Source organism: Mustelus asterias, chromosome 6, assembly GCF_964213995.1.
Source record: "Mustelus asterias chromosome 6, sMusAst1.hap1.1, whole genome shotgun sequence".
In the NCBI taxonomy this organism is placed as follows: domain Eukaryota; kingdom Metazoa; phylum Chordata; class Chondrichthyes; order Carcharhiniformes; family Triakidae; genus Mustelus; species Mustelus asterias.
In genome coordinates, this window is record NC_135806.1 from 24,865,319 (window position 1) to 24,879,787 (window position 14,469).

Below are 14,469 nucleotides of genomic sequence, written 5' to 3' on the forward strand. Positions count from 1 at the left end.
AGCACCCGGAGGAAACCCATGCAGACACAGGGTGAATGCGCAGACTCCACAAAGACAGTCACCCAAGGCCGGAATGAAACTCGGGTCCCTGGCACTGTGAGGCAGCAGTGCTAACTGCTGTGCCACCATGCTGCCCAGGCATGCCTTACTAGTGGACCACATGAGGATGATGACATTCAACCACTTGCATGCCAGTTATTAAAATGCCTCCTCTTTAAGACACACGTTGTATTCACATGGCCATCCCGACTCTTATGAACTCCAAGATTCTCAGACAGCGCCAAGCCCTCAAGGTCACGAGTGATTGCTAATGAAGACCAGACTTCAGCTTCAGTACATCCACACTCCTATCCCATTGCTACCCCCCACATTGTCTATAGCTATGATTTGTGCTTCCTGAGTATGCCCAAAGGCTCTATTGACCACCTATTACCACCATTTGCAATTGGCAGCACTTGTCTTGGCAAGTGTTTAGGTGATGGCCACGTGCTGCTTCTCAATAATGTGATGAGAGCCTTGTGGCCACAATTCAGACAACTACAGGTTGAGAAACACTCACAGTTGTAGGTTTGAGCACAAGGGCAATAATGTGGCTGAGAGGGGCAGAACCTCAGCATCTTGAGGTGGCAATATACTCCAATTTATGTGCACCACTCAGTCAAATGAAGTATAATGCATTTGTGGAGGTCATAAAAGACAAATGAACACATTCGGATACTGATAAGTGTAGAACAGCAGATCCCTTAAGGCAGTAGAACAGGAGGCTTAGGGTAGGTTATAACAGAACAGTATAAAACACTAGCTGTATCACCATTAGGGTAATGCATACACTGGTCACATTCTGAAGGTCCTAAATAAAATGGATCGGAAGGAAACATTCCCCTTAGCAGAGCTTCTATAAGCAGTAGATAAAGATACGGTGGGGCAAATTTTCCCGTTCTGCCCACCATGGGAATCATAGCGGACAAGGGGCAGATCATGGAAAAGTCCGTTGATGTCGGGAAGAATTTTCCGGTTTCGGGGCGATCGTGACCAGAAAATCTCACCCATAAAGATTATATAAAGATAAAGAAGGGGTTTGGAAGGGAGCTAAGGATTTGGAACTCACTATCTGAAAGGGTTCTGGGGCAGAAACCCCATTCCATTTAAAAATTATGTGGATATGTATCTGAACTGCTGTCACATACAAGGTCAATAGCTGGAAAGTGGGATTATGCTGGATAGCTGTTTTTCAGCTGGCATAGACATCCAAAAGACCTCCTTTTCTGCTGTAAAATTTCTCTGATCCTATATTTTCTTTTTCCATTGTTAATGCCCGCCTAGAGTCCAGCACTGCTGCCTCACAGCACCAGAGACCCAAGTTCGATTCCGGCCTCAGGTCACTGTCTGTGTGGAGTTTGCACGTTCTTCCTGTGTCTGCGTGGGTTTCCTCCGGGTGCTCCAGTTTCCTCCCACAGTCCGAAAGACGTGTTGGTTAGGTGCATTGGCTATGCTAAATTCTCCCTCAGTGTACCCAAACAGGCGCTGGCGTGTGGCAACTAGGGGATTTTCACAGTAACTGCATTGCAGTGTTAATGTAAGCATACTTGTGACGCTTATAAATAAACTTTAAACTTTAGCAACCTTACAGGATCAGGAGGGAATCCTTTCATTTAAACATAACATCCAGGGTTTCAACCACCGCTTGGGATTGTGCAGAAACCCTATTCAGTGAGTACGACAGTTTTCCAGATCTTTAGGTCTTGGTACATACTGGTAAAAGTCCTGGCCTTCAGAGAAAGCACTTGGATGTAATATCGCGCTTCACCCAGCATTTGGTAATTATATCGCATGTGCAACATTGAGGACTATTACCTACTCCTTCAGGCCACTATACAATTTTTATTTGCTGCATAAAATCAACAACTGAATGGAGTATAAAGTCAAATCCACCATTTCAATGTGAAATTATATTCAGTGAAATGATGCAATTAAATACTTGGTCAATGTCTGTAACACATATTGAACAGTAATTAATATTTCCATTGTATGGAATAACCAGATACTTCTTTAACAAACTAAAGAATTCAGATTTCATGAGTCATTAAAGGCTATAATTTATCAGCCTTGGTATTTTAAGAAAGATCTGGCTGCCAGAAGTGCATTTTCTTCCTTAACTGTTTTCACAATCTTATAAAATGATAAATGTGGCTATAAATTCAATCCGATCGCAATGGAATCAGATCAGGCAATCTGTGAAAATGCATATTTTCACACAAGAGCTCTGTTTGTGCTAAAGCTTTTCAAATGGTTAAAATCATCCATGAAAAAGCAGAAAAAACAAACACAGAGACCAGAATCTCAGGGGAATTCAACTCGGACAGCATAAGCCCATGTGTGATGTGTATAAACCATATCACTCGGCAATGCTGTCACTTTGAGTTGAGCCATATTAAAGTTCAGAGTGTCATAGAGAATCTCTGATGAAAAATATCTTTATATGGCTTCTGCAATATTTCAGAGCTTGCAGGAGTGATTGTTAATTAGCCTCTGTAGCCTGTTACTGAGGCTACAGGGAACGCGTTTAAATGTTTCATAGAATCATAAAATCCCTACAGTGCAGAAGAGGCCGCTCAGCCCATCGAGCCTGCACCGACTGTCCCACAGAGTGCCTTACTCAGATCCTCTCCACCACCCTATCCCAGTAAACGCACACATTTACCATGGCTAATCCATCTAACCTATACATCTTGGGACATTAAGGGGCAATTTAACGTGGCCAATCCATCAAACCACCACATCTTTGGACTGTGGGGGGAAGCCGGTGCACCTGGAAGAAACTCACGCAGACAGGGGGAGAATGTACAAACTCCACACAATTGCCCAAGGCCGGAATTGAACCTGGATTACTGGAGCTGTGTGGTAGCAGCGCTCACCACTGTGCCACCATGCTGCCCATGTCTAGAAATTCTGCAAATTATCCAAGCCAAGTATCTGTTGGTCTGTTAGCTTTTGAGGGTTAATGCATTTAGTATTTTTTAAAATTCGGTCACATAACACAGTTGAATTTCTACTAGCTTGCTTGTGGAAATGCATAGAAACATTGATATTCTTTATGATCTGTGCCCAATAGCTTGCCTTGCATTTTACAGCAAAATATTTTCCACTGGTAATTGATTTGTCCTCATTTTACTACTTGGAAACAATGGTTGCTGACAAAGTATCTTGATGCTCCCCAGCATCAAATTTGGAGATACCCCAAAAATGCACTGGGAAATCCCTCCAAGAGTTTCCCAGGTAAGCATTGTATGATAATTGTCCAGAAGTCCTAATTTCGCCTGAACAGTTGAGCTGTGAATCATCTAGAAATGTGATTTAACTTTGGATGGTTCTGCTAGGGTTACACGATAGTTACTCTGAAAAAGTTAGAATTAAGACCTCTTCTAACTTTTGGGTAACTATTTTAAGCAGCCAGGCTAATCCCGCATGGGACTCAGCCCACAACCCCGACATATCAGGGGACCCCCCAACCCCCTGACTAACCCTCCCACCTCACCATGTTTCCCAACTCCAAACATGGGATTCCCCCCCAACCATTCACCCCCACCCCAGCCTGCAAGCCTGACTCTCAACCTTGATCCAACACAACCTGATCCCCTAAACCTGGCTGGAAGCCACCTCATCCCCACCCCACCTAGGTTCACTCCACATTCCGATGTCCCAACCCAGCTGGACCACCCACCCTCGACCCAACACCTTCCCCCACCCCCAGATCCTCACGCAACCCATCCCAGTGTCCTATCCTCCCCACCCTCCCGATGCCGGCCCCTCACCCTCAATATCTAACTTTAAACTTCTCCCCTCAAAGTCAGCCCTTCAACCACTCCCCCCCACCCCTAATACTGCACCCCCCCAAATCCTATCCACTTACCTTAGACACTTACCTTCTCCTTGGCCTGTAATTTTTAATCAGACATTTAAACTAACCTGCTCTCTCAGACTTTGATGCTGGAAACTGCACGGGCTGCATCTTGCTTGACCTTAATTGGGAGGTCAGGCAAAACAGGCATGGAAGACATTTCTATGCAGTGTGGCAATCCGATGCTGATTGCTAATCCAGGGAAATTACAGCCCAATAAGACAAACTCACATTATGATCCTGAGTGAATAATGGCACATGTTTGATGAAGCAACAGTTTGCTGCATTTGTTGCAGCATCTGTAATAAAGCTGCAACTCTCCTTTCACGATAAACCAAGAGACTGAAAACGCGTGGCGCAGTCTGAAAACGTATTTGATATTTTGGGTGGGATTCCACATGCTAATCATTTGTTGCAGAAAGATACTTTTCCTAATGTTACTCCTGGTTCATTTACCAATCACCTTTAATCCATCCACATTAAACCTAAGTGTTAAAGAAGAGGTTTTGAGGTTGTCTATACAAGCAAGTGTAAGTGGCAAAGTTCACTACACACATTATACGATTTGTGTCCTTTTAATCACAATATATTCTGAAATGGTAATTATACAGCTGTTATTTTAAATGATGAACAATGTGCTGTTTGTCAGCGTGTGAAGAGAGCTTGGTCTTGCCCGATTACGTCAACTCATTGAATTTCTTGCAGCATTGCTCATTGCTAGTGCACCTCTCTTCTCATGGCCTAAGATTCTTTATTTGAAGATCCCATCCATGAAAAGCTAACTTTTTGTCACGCCTCTGTTACATCCACTTCAAGGAATGTTTGGATGTCTAGATCACAGATATTCTGAGCTCTTTATCCATCCAACTTTTTAAAGGTACTGTCACCAAATCAGACTTGTGTCACTTTTTTTCCACAGACATGTTTCAGAATAGCAAGGAGCTTGGAAGCATAACTGTTATATCAAATTAAATTGAAGGAGAACTTTGGATATCATGCTTGTGATATGCTGCGACATGCATTGGTACATTTTTGCAGTCAGTCATTCTTCATGTGTGTACCCAAATAGTAAATAGTTGACCAGTATTGCGGACCAGACCAGAAATTCCAATGTATATTATGCAGTTTGCTAAACCCCAAATTTTCCATTTGATTTTGTTATTAGGGTGAGCATAAGGTGTTTCACTCTTGGTATGATGCAATAGAGGTGATGGCCTAGTGTTTTTATCACTAGGCTATGAATCAAGGAACTCAGCTGATGTTCTGGGGACCCGGGTTCAAATCTCACCACGGCCGATGGTCAAATTTGAATTCAGTAAAGAAATCTGGAATTAAGAATCTACTGATGACCATTGTTGATTGTCAGAAAAACCCATCTGGATCACTAATGTCCTTTAGGGAAGGAAATTAGCCACCCACACCTGGTCTGGCCTACGTAGGACTCCAAACCCACAGCAATGTGGTTGACTCTCAACTGCCCTCTGACATTCCCTAGAAAGTCATTCAGTTCAAGGGCAACTAGAGGTGGGCAACAAATGCTGGCCAGCCAGCGACACCCATGTCCCACAAATGAATAAAATAAAGTTGACCCACGAGGAAGCTTTTATCAAAACAAACTTTATTTAAAAACACAGTTGGAATATAACAAAAAGAATTAGTGTAACTTTTACCAATCATAATACTTAAATAGGACAAAGTATAATTCTTAACAGCTACCAATCTCCATTGTTCCAATTTAAAGCAATATCCCCACAGACATACACCCTTCTTCAGAATTAGTTAGCACAAAAACAAGAGTGCTCATGTAGTGCTAGATTTCCAACCTTTTAACACTTCTGGACAGAGATCCAGACAGCAGTTTCTAGAGAAGGACATATCCTCAAACAGCAACTCTCAGAAAAAGAAACACTCTCATTCAGCAGAATCTCAGAGAAAGAGACTTATCTCATGACAGATTCCAGTCTCAACTTCAGAGACAGGAAAAGAGATGCACTACTCACTCTGAACTCCAAGCAGCAGCTAAATAGCAACTAAGCTTGAATTCTCTGTGTAAGCCTAGCTCCACCCAGTCATATGGCCCTACTTGTCAATCAACCTAATCAAGCCCTACTCTGAAAAACCCTAGAGGAAATCTCAAAATAACTACCCTGCATTAGTCCAGATTAAAACAAACATTGTAGCAATTAAGATCAATTATGCTACTGCAGTAGCAATACAGGATGCCGGTCACAGACAAAACAGCACCGAAGTCTCAGCAAGTCTCAGATTCCTAACTTCTTTAGTGGTACAATGGTTAGAACTGCTGCCTCATAGTGCCATGGACCTGGCAGCGACCTAGCAGGGACCCAGGTTCCATTCTGGCCTAAGATGACCATCTGTGTGGAGTTTGCACATTCTCTCCCTGTGTCTGCGTGAGTTGCCTCTGGGTGCTCCGGTTTCTTCCCACAGTCCAGAGATGTGTAGGTTCGGTGGATTAGCCATTGTAAATGTGTAAGGGTACGGGGATGGGGTAGGGGACTAGGCCTGGGTAAGATGCATTTCAGGGAGTTGGTACAGATTCGAAGGGCTGAATGGCCCCCTTCTGCACTGCAGATATTCTATGGTTCTATGGACAATAAAGGATGCAGAGTTGGATCATGGGGGACAAGGACAGAGAACATGGCTGATGAAATCAGTTCGGCAGCCTTGGACTCCTGCTGAGAGAAGTTACAATGAGACTTATGCTGCAAACTGGAGTTTGGTGGAGCACATAATTGGAAACTGAAAATGAGGTTTCAGTGCCTCGACAGATCTGCTGGAGCACTGGAATACAGCCTCCAATGGGTGTCACACATCACTGTGATTTGCCTTCTCCTACACAACCTGGTAATACAAAGGGAGGAGCATTTGGATGATGAGAGATGGAAGAACAGCACATCTCCTCCAATGAGGACAAGATTGAAGGGGAAGAGGGTGCTGAGGTCCGAGAAGACGAGTATGCCGGTATGTATTTTTAACGCTGTATCATTTTATTTGACAATTCTAACAAATAACAATACCAGCAAGAGGGTCCAAAAAAGTTTCTAGAAACTAGATGGGCATGGCTTGGGGACACTGGCACACACCTTCCTTTCCTCAGCTCCATCTTTCCCATACTGCCATCCACACCCCCAGGAAGCGAATCACTATCCCTCTGCCAGACTCACAATGCCCAGCTGTGTGGCATCTCACCCACCCTCAAATGCCAACTTTCACCTTTAGTGCTGCTTTCTTCTGAAGGAACAGCCTTCTGTTGACCTGACTTTTCCTCTGGTGGGCATGCAGAGCACAATGGAACATCCAACACACAGCACGACAGTCTGTGCGTGGCCGAACACTGTTGTGATTTTGTAGCTATCAGGACACTTGACATCCATGAAGTAGGAATTGGGAACTTGCATCAGATGTTTCTCCTTGTGTTTCCTCTTCTCCTCCTCAGGAGACGGATGCAACAAATCTTTTGCCAGAGGCATCTTTAGCGTTGGCTCACTAGCGTGGAAAAAGGTGTTGAGGCCATTGTACTGGCCAAACGAGGCAAGTGTGTTCATGAGAACCTCATCATCACAAGGATGATGACAAGATGCATTGAAGACAATCCTGAGATCTTCACGTTGTATCTAAGATGTCTGACACGTGTCTGGCTAAGAGCAGCGCACAAATGCTCTTCTCATAGTATAGAGATGCTATTGAGATACAACGGACACATGGATAGCCTTCAGCACCGATTCCCTTCAGCAGCACACCTTCATTTGTCTGGAATGCTGACAGGATAGTGGGCAACCCCACTGCTAAGATGCTGAGAGGACACAGAGAGCATCACCGAACCCGGTGACGCTTGGGTACAAGATTCTTGCAGAAAACGCAAGCCAGATGCAGACCTCACTGATCTGGAGAGTGGCTTTGAAGCCGAACAGTGACTGTGCTCAGAAGGTTACGCACTGCACAGAGGAGAGACCCTAGACCACAACACTAGCCCTCATTTTGTGCAGGAACCAAGGTTTCACATCTGATTGATCATAACAAGGACCAGCCATAAGAAGACATTCTTGGTTATGTACCTACAATGGTCAACATTCCATACAAGTGATTAACATCCGTGCCCATGTTATGCAACTACATCTCTTGATCTTTCTAACTCTGTAACTATGTCTGTGTGCATTCCTAATTTCCACAGTGGATGTAGAGGCAGTCTGCTGACTGCTAAGCCTGTGATTACCTTGGCGGGCATCTTCTAGAGGGCTGAGACCTGGAGGGGCCTGGCCTTCTTTCAGGGTCCTGCTGTGTGGTAGTGCCTTTCTCCTCAGACTGTGGAACTAAAGCTGCTGGGGTCACAAGAAGAGGGGATTCAGAACAACTCCCTGAGTAACCTGGGTGGTTGGCCGTGGGATGTGCACCTGTTGATTCTCCTCCCTACCGGTGCCCCAGGGCTCCTTGCTGACTCCTTAAGAGGGAGGTGCAGCTGAAATGAGCTCCCATGCCCTCTCCCCATTTTGTGTTACTGATGGATGCCAGTAAGTGCCTCAGCAACAGAGTGCAGCTCCTGCAGCAGTGCAGGACTGAAGTCTTGCACCAATGTCTCCACTGCGGCCACCACCCTACCAATGTTGACCTCAGTAAGTTGACATGCCAGCACTATCACCTCAGTCTGAAGGTGGACTGACTTCTCCATTTTGTCTTCCAATCTGAGGAGTGCAGCGCACATTGCTTCCCAAGGTTCCAAGTTTGTTATTGCAACTACAGCAACTGAAGTATGAGCGAGTCCAGAGGCTCGTCATCTGATCAGAATCAGCAGATTCCTGGCCTCCAGCAGGATGCTGGCACCCGAAGATATCCCTGTCTCCCTCCGCCTGCTGCGGATCAGACAGTGCGATGTGCTCACCAGAGTGTGACTCTAGAACCAGGTCCCACTGAGGTGTGTCTCTGCGCTGGTGGAGGATGTGGATGTGTGCTGTGGCCTCTTCTGTAGTGTTATTGGGCTGGAGTTGAGGACCCCCTCAGCTGCTTCCTAGATGTGCCTGTGAAAGAGAGGTGATTAGTGCATGGAAGGTGCCTTTGAAACAGGAGACATCACTCATAGCATTATTGCCTGATGGATGTTGCAGTGCTGGATCCTCACTTGACTGAATGCCTCCGAAATTACTGTCATCACAGGAATGGTTCATATCCTCGCTGGCCAACTGAGTCACTCCATTTGCAAAGTATGTCAGGATCTTGCAGTTGGCTATTCCTCCACCTGACTGGGACCTCTTGTCAATCATAGAATCATAGAATCCCTACAATGCAGAAGGAGGCCATTCAGCCCATCAAGCCTGTGCCGGTAACAATCCCATCCAGGCCCTATCCCTGTAACCCGACATGCTAACCACTCCACCCCACCCTGACACTAGCGTGCAACTTAGCATGGCCAATCCACCTAACCTGCACATCTTTGGAGTGTGGAAGGAAACTGGAGGAAACCCATGCAGACACAGGGAGAATGTGCAAACTCCACACAGACAGTGAGCCAACACTGGAATAGAACCTGGGTCCCTGGAGCTTTGAGGCAGCAGTGCTACCTACCGTGCCACCGTGCATGAAGGCAGATGAAGGGAGTGTAAGCAGGCTAAATGAGAAGGATACATGGCATGTGTGGGTGGTGAATGGTGCCATGGAAGGGATGAGGTCATGATCCACAGGGCAGATGAAAGTTTGTGTGCGAAAGCGAGTGGTGGTATGCCTTGAACTGGCAGTGAGTGAAACCCCTATGAATCTGTGATGGGTGTGTGAGTTGAGAGTGCTGAGAAGAGTGACTTACCCAGGCAGAACAGAGGAGATCATTTATCCGGTTTCAGCACTGGGTGGCTATCCTCTTTAGGAGTGCGTTGGCGCTGACCAACACTGCCACCATTTCCCATGCTGGATTGGTGGTCTTGCTTGCTGATCCTCACCCAGGGCAGAGGGAGAGGGCATTGTGGCAGGCCCCACTGCATCTGAAAGGCGCTGAAGGGAGGAGTTGCTAAATTTGTGGGCAGAATGTTTCCTAACTTTGGCAGCTATCAGTTCTCAGCAGGTTTCTATCCTTTAGAGAGTTCTAGCTCTGTGGTAGGGCAGCCTGTAAATATGGTGCCTCGATTACTAAAGCTGTGAGGTCAGCGATCCGACATGAAACCCATGGATTTTTAAAACAAAGTGCTGCACAAAACAGCAGAAAAAGCCATCATTGGCATTGGCAGGTCAAATGCTGCTTTCCCTTTCCTGCCCAAATTCCGACTGCCATTTTCTGGGATGATTCCACTCACCGGGACTGTTTCATGTTTTCGCTTTTTGCTTTGGGAATGTTCTTCATCTTGGCTGTTCCGTGACTTTTGCAACACCACTGCCCTCTGGTGGATTGCCAGCTCTGGCTGCACCTCCCTGTTGCATCACCCTCACTCATTGGGCCCGATTTTACCATTGCGTTGCGCCTGTTTTTGGGCACGAAAACTTGGTAAAGTTGAGCGTGAAGCGAATAGCACGATCCGTGCCCAAATCCGCGCTGATTCCTCCTTTACCAAGGCCCGAAAATGGACGCGATCAGGACCGCGTCTGAAATGGACGCGGTGCAATTTAAATGGATTTGCATGCATTTAAATTGGCTTAATGAGCTGGACGCCCAAAATTACCGACATTTCCCCCTTTACCATCGCGTTTTCCCATCCAGATTCGGCGCAAAACAGACATGCTCGGCAAAAATCTGTTTTGGACGTTCTGGCTTCTGAAGGGACAGGTTCAGAGCTTTCAGCGGCTCTCTGACTCAGATCGGTGGTGGGGGGGAGGGAGGCGGGCCAGAGATGTATCTCTGGTGGTGAGGGGGGTGGGGGGGGAAGGAGGGAGGCCAGATCATTCTCTGGTAGGCGGGGTGGGGGGCGGGGGGAAGAGGAGGGCCAGATTGTTATCTGGTTGGGGGGGGGGAGGAGGAGGCAGGTCAGATGTATCTCTGGTGGGGGGGGAGGAGGAGGGAGGCCCGATCATTATCTGGTGAGGGGAGGGGGAGGAGGAGGGCCAGATGTATCTCTGGTGGGGGGGGGAGGAGGAGGGAGGCCCGATCATTCTCTGGTGGGGGAGGGGGAGGAGGAGGGCCAGATGGATCTCTGGTGGGGGGGAGAGGAGGCAGGGGGGGTAGGGGTAGGGGGGTCCACTGCCACTCTGCGGGCGATCGATGGTGGGGAAGTGGGACAGAGGGGTCATGATCAGTCTGGGTAGTGGGGAGAGGTGGGTGGATAAGGGGAACAGTTATGTTATGGTGGTGGGGGCGATGTCTGTGGGGGCCATCACTTCCAAGCCACTTTACCCGGGCCAGGAGCGATGTGGCAGGGGAGCGTTTTTCAAATTTCTTTTTACTGCACGTGCACAGTTGAAGGTTCTGATCAGAGCAGCAGCGTATCGGGCCGTGATAAGCCCAGCCCACAGCGCAATTCAGAATCGCTGCTTTTTTTCAGGCAGAGTGTGTATGCGGGCGCCGGAGAACAGGTTTACAAGTTGGATCTGAATCATGCCCAGAATTTGCATGAATCAGCACTTTGAATTAAAATTGTAAAATCGGGCCCATTAAGAATTTTCCTGTTCCCAATTTAAATTTTCCACAAAGCCAGTATCTTTGACTTGCTAGTGGGTAGTCTCCTAACCTGTTCCATATTCCCTTGAACACTTCTCTCATGTGGAGGGTCAATTCTGGCTATACTTCTTCATAGTGTTTCAACTGGGCAAGGCATCTCATTCCCTATCTGTTCATCTATTCGGGGGAATCCTTTGGTCCATTTTTTAATTTGGAAAGAAAGTTTCTGTCAGTCATCTTTCGGGAAATTACTTAACTTTTTGCTTTCCTGTTTTAATAATTTGCCTTCCTTCAGGATCTTCAATGATGTGGGGCATTTTCCTCATTACTAATGTCCCTGCTCTGGGACTTCTCCTGTCCCTGTTAAAGTCAGGGATGTTCTATTTTAAATTTTATTGGTCCTATCTGGAGCTCCTTTAGCTTTCCTGGCCTGGCTTTATCCTTGTTATATTCAAGCAGATGTCGCTCAATGGTTATGGGTTCTATTTCACCCTTTTGGGCCTCTGTGATGCTGGGGAATTCAGGGGTAGGCTGAGGTGGATCATCCACTGAGCACTTCTGGGTCAAGATGGCGGCAAATGCTTCAGCTTCGTCTTTTGCACTGATGTTCTGGGATCTCCCATCATTGAGGATGTGAGTATTTGTGGAGCTTCTTCCTCCAGTTGGTTGCTTAATCATCCACCATGGGTGTGGGAGGTCTGCAGAGCTTAGATCTGATCTAATGGTTGTGGGATCACTTAGCTCTGTCAAAATCATAATGCTTCTGCTGTTTGGCATACATGTAGTGTTGTCACTTCACTTGATACCTCATGCTTGGTGCTGCTCCTGGCATGCCCTCCTGAACGCTTCATTGAACCAGAATTGATTCCCCAGCTTGTTGGTAAGGGTAGAGTAGAGGGTATTCTGGGCCATGGGGTTACAGATTGTGTTGTATACAATTCTGCTAATGATGATGGTTCACAGCACCTCATGGATGCCCAGTTTTGAATTGCTAGATCTGTTCAAAATCGATTCCATTTATTACTATGATAGTGCCACACAACACGATGAAGGGTATCCTCAATTTGAAGATGGATCTTTGTCTCCATATAAACTGAGTAATGGTCGCTCCTACCGATATTGTCATGGGTAGATGCATCAGTGGCAGGCAGGTTGGTGACGTTGAGGTCAAGTATGTTTTTCCCTCTTGTTGTTCCTCACCACCCGCTGCAGACTCAGCCTAGCAGCTTTGTCCTTTAGGATCCAGCCATCTCAGTCAGTAGCGCTGCTACCGATCCACCCTTGGTGATGGACAATGAAGTCCCTCATCCAGAGTATGTTCTGTGCCCTTGCCGCTCTCAGTGCTTCCTCTAAGTGGTATTCAGCAAGGAGGAATACTGATTCATCAGCCAAGGGGGAATGGTTGGTGGTAGTCAACGGGAGGTTTCCTTGCCCATGTTTGACCTGATGCCATGTGACATCATAGGGTCCAGAGTCAAAGTTGAGGGCTCTCAGGGCAACTCTATCCCGAGTGTACATCACTGTGCTGCCACCTGTGCTGGGTCTGTTGGTGGGACAGGACGTGCCCAAGGATGGTGGTGTCTGGGACATTATCTTTAAGGTATGGTTCCGTTGAACATAGCTATTTCAGACTGTTGCTTGACTGGTCTGTAGGTCAGCTCTCCCAGTTTTGGCACAAGCTCCCCCCCCCCTCCCCAAGATGTTAGTAAGAAGCATCTTACAGGGCCAATAGAGTTTGGTTTGCCACTGCCATTTTCAATTCTTAGGTCAATGTTGGGAGGTCCGTCTGGCTTCATTCCATTTTGACTTCATTACAGTTTGATGCAGAAGAATGACTTGCTAGGCCATTTACGCGTCAGCCACATTGCGATGGGTCTGCCAGACCAGGTAAGAACGGTAGGTTTTCTTCCTTAATGGGTATTTATTTTTAATTTTTACGACAATGGTTTCAGGGTCATTATTACTGAAACAAGTTTTTAATTCCAGATTTTTAAAAATTAATTTAAATTCCATCAGCTGCCGTGATAGATTTGAATCCATTTCCCCATAGCATTCTGTTGAGCCTCTGGATCATTAGTTCAATGAATTACCACCATACCACAGCATTGAATTAGTTGAGTCTGGAAGTGACCAAGTCATGTATCTGGGTTTCAATAGTGCAGGGCTGTGAGGGACTGAGGCAGAAAACGCTGCAGTGGTAATAAGAGGTGATCATAATAATGGGTAGAATGCAGCTTTAAAACTTAGCTTAGGGTTGAACATGACAGCAACCTTGAGAACAGTGGTTCAGCCTGAAATAGTAACTGGACAGAAGTATGGAATCAGTGAGAAGGAAACAGAATTTGTTGCAAGGACCAAAAATCATGCTTTTATGTTCCCAACATGGGGGGCGGCATGATGGCACAGTGGTTAGCACTGCTGCCTCATAGCGCCAGAAACCTGAGTTCAATTTTGGCCTTGGGTGACGGTGCGGAATTTGCACATTCTCCTTGTATCTGGGTGGGTTTCCTCTGGGTCTCCAATTTCCTCCCACAATCCAAAGATGTGCAGGTTAAGTTGATTGGCCATGTTAAATTGCCACTTAGTCCCAGGAGAGGTAAATTAGAGGGATTAGCTGGACAAATACGTTGGGTTACAGTCTTAGGGTCGGTTAGGGATGCTGTATTGGAGAATCGGTGCAGACTCAATGGGTTGTAGGGCTTGCTTCTGCACTCCAGGGATTCTATGAATATACATCGAATAGGCAACCTGGCACTGAAGAAAAAAGACAGCAACTGTCTCTAATGATTGTTTCATTTACACTTCCTCTGGACTAATCTTCTCTTTCTGGACTCATGTCCTTTTGCCTTGCTCCACAGCTCTTTGGTATGGGCGGAATTCTCCCCCAAAAATTCCAAGTGATGAATTCGCGGGAAAACTGGAGTAATTCACTTTGTTTTTTTTCAGTGGGAGTTCACACTAGAATCTCCAACATTCTGTG

At 46.4% G+C, this 14,469-nt stretch overlaps 1 pseudogene; it reads right to left on the reverse strand.

Moving 5' to 3' along the window:
• Window positions 1-7,134: 7,134 nt before the first annotated feature.
• LOC144495274 (small ribosomal subunit protein eS27 pseudogene) lies at window positions 7,135-7,389 on the reverse strand (annotated as a pseudogene).
• Window positions 7,390-14,469: the final 7,080 nt, after the last annotated feature.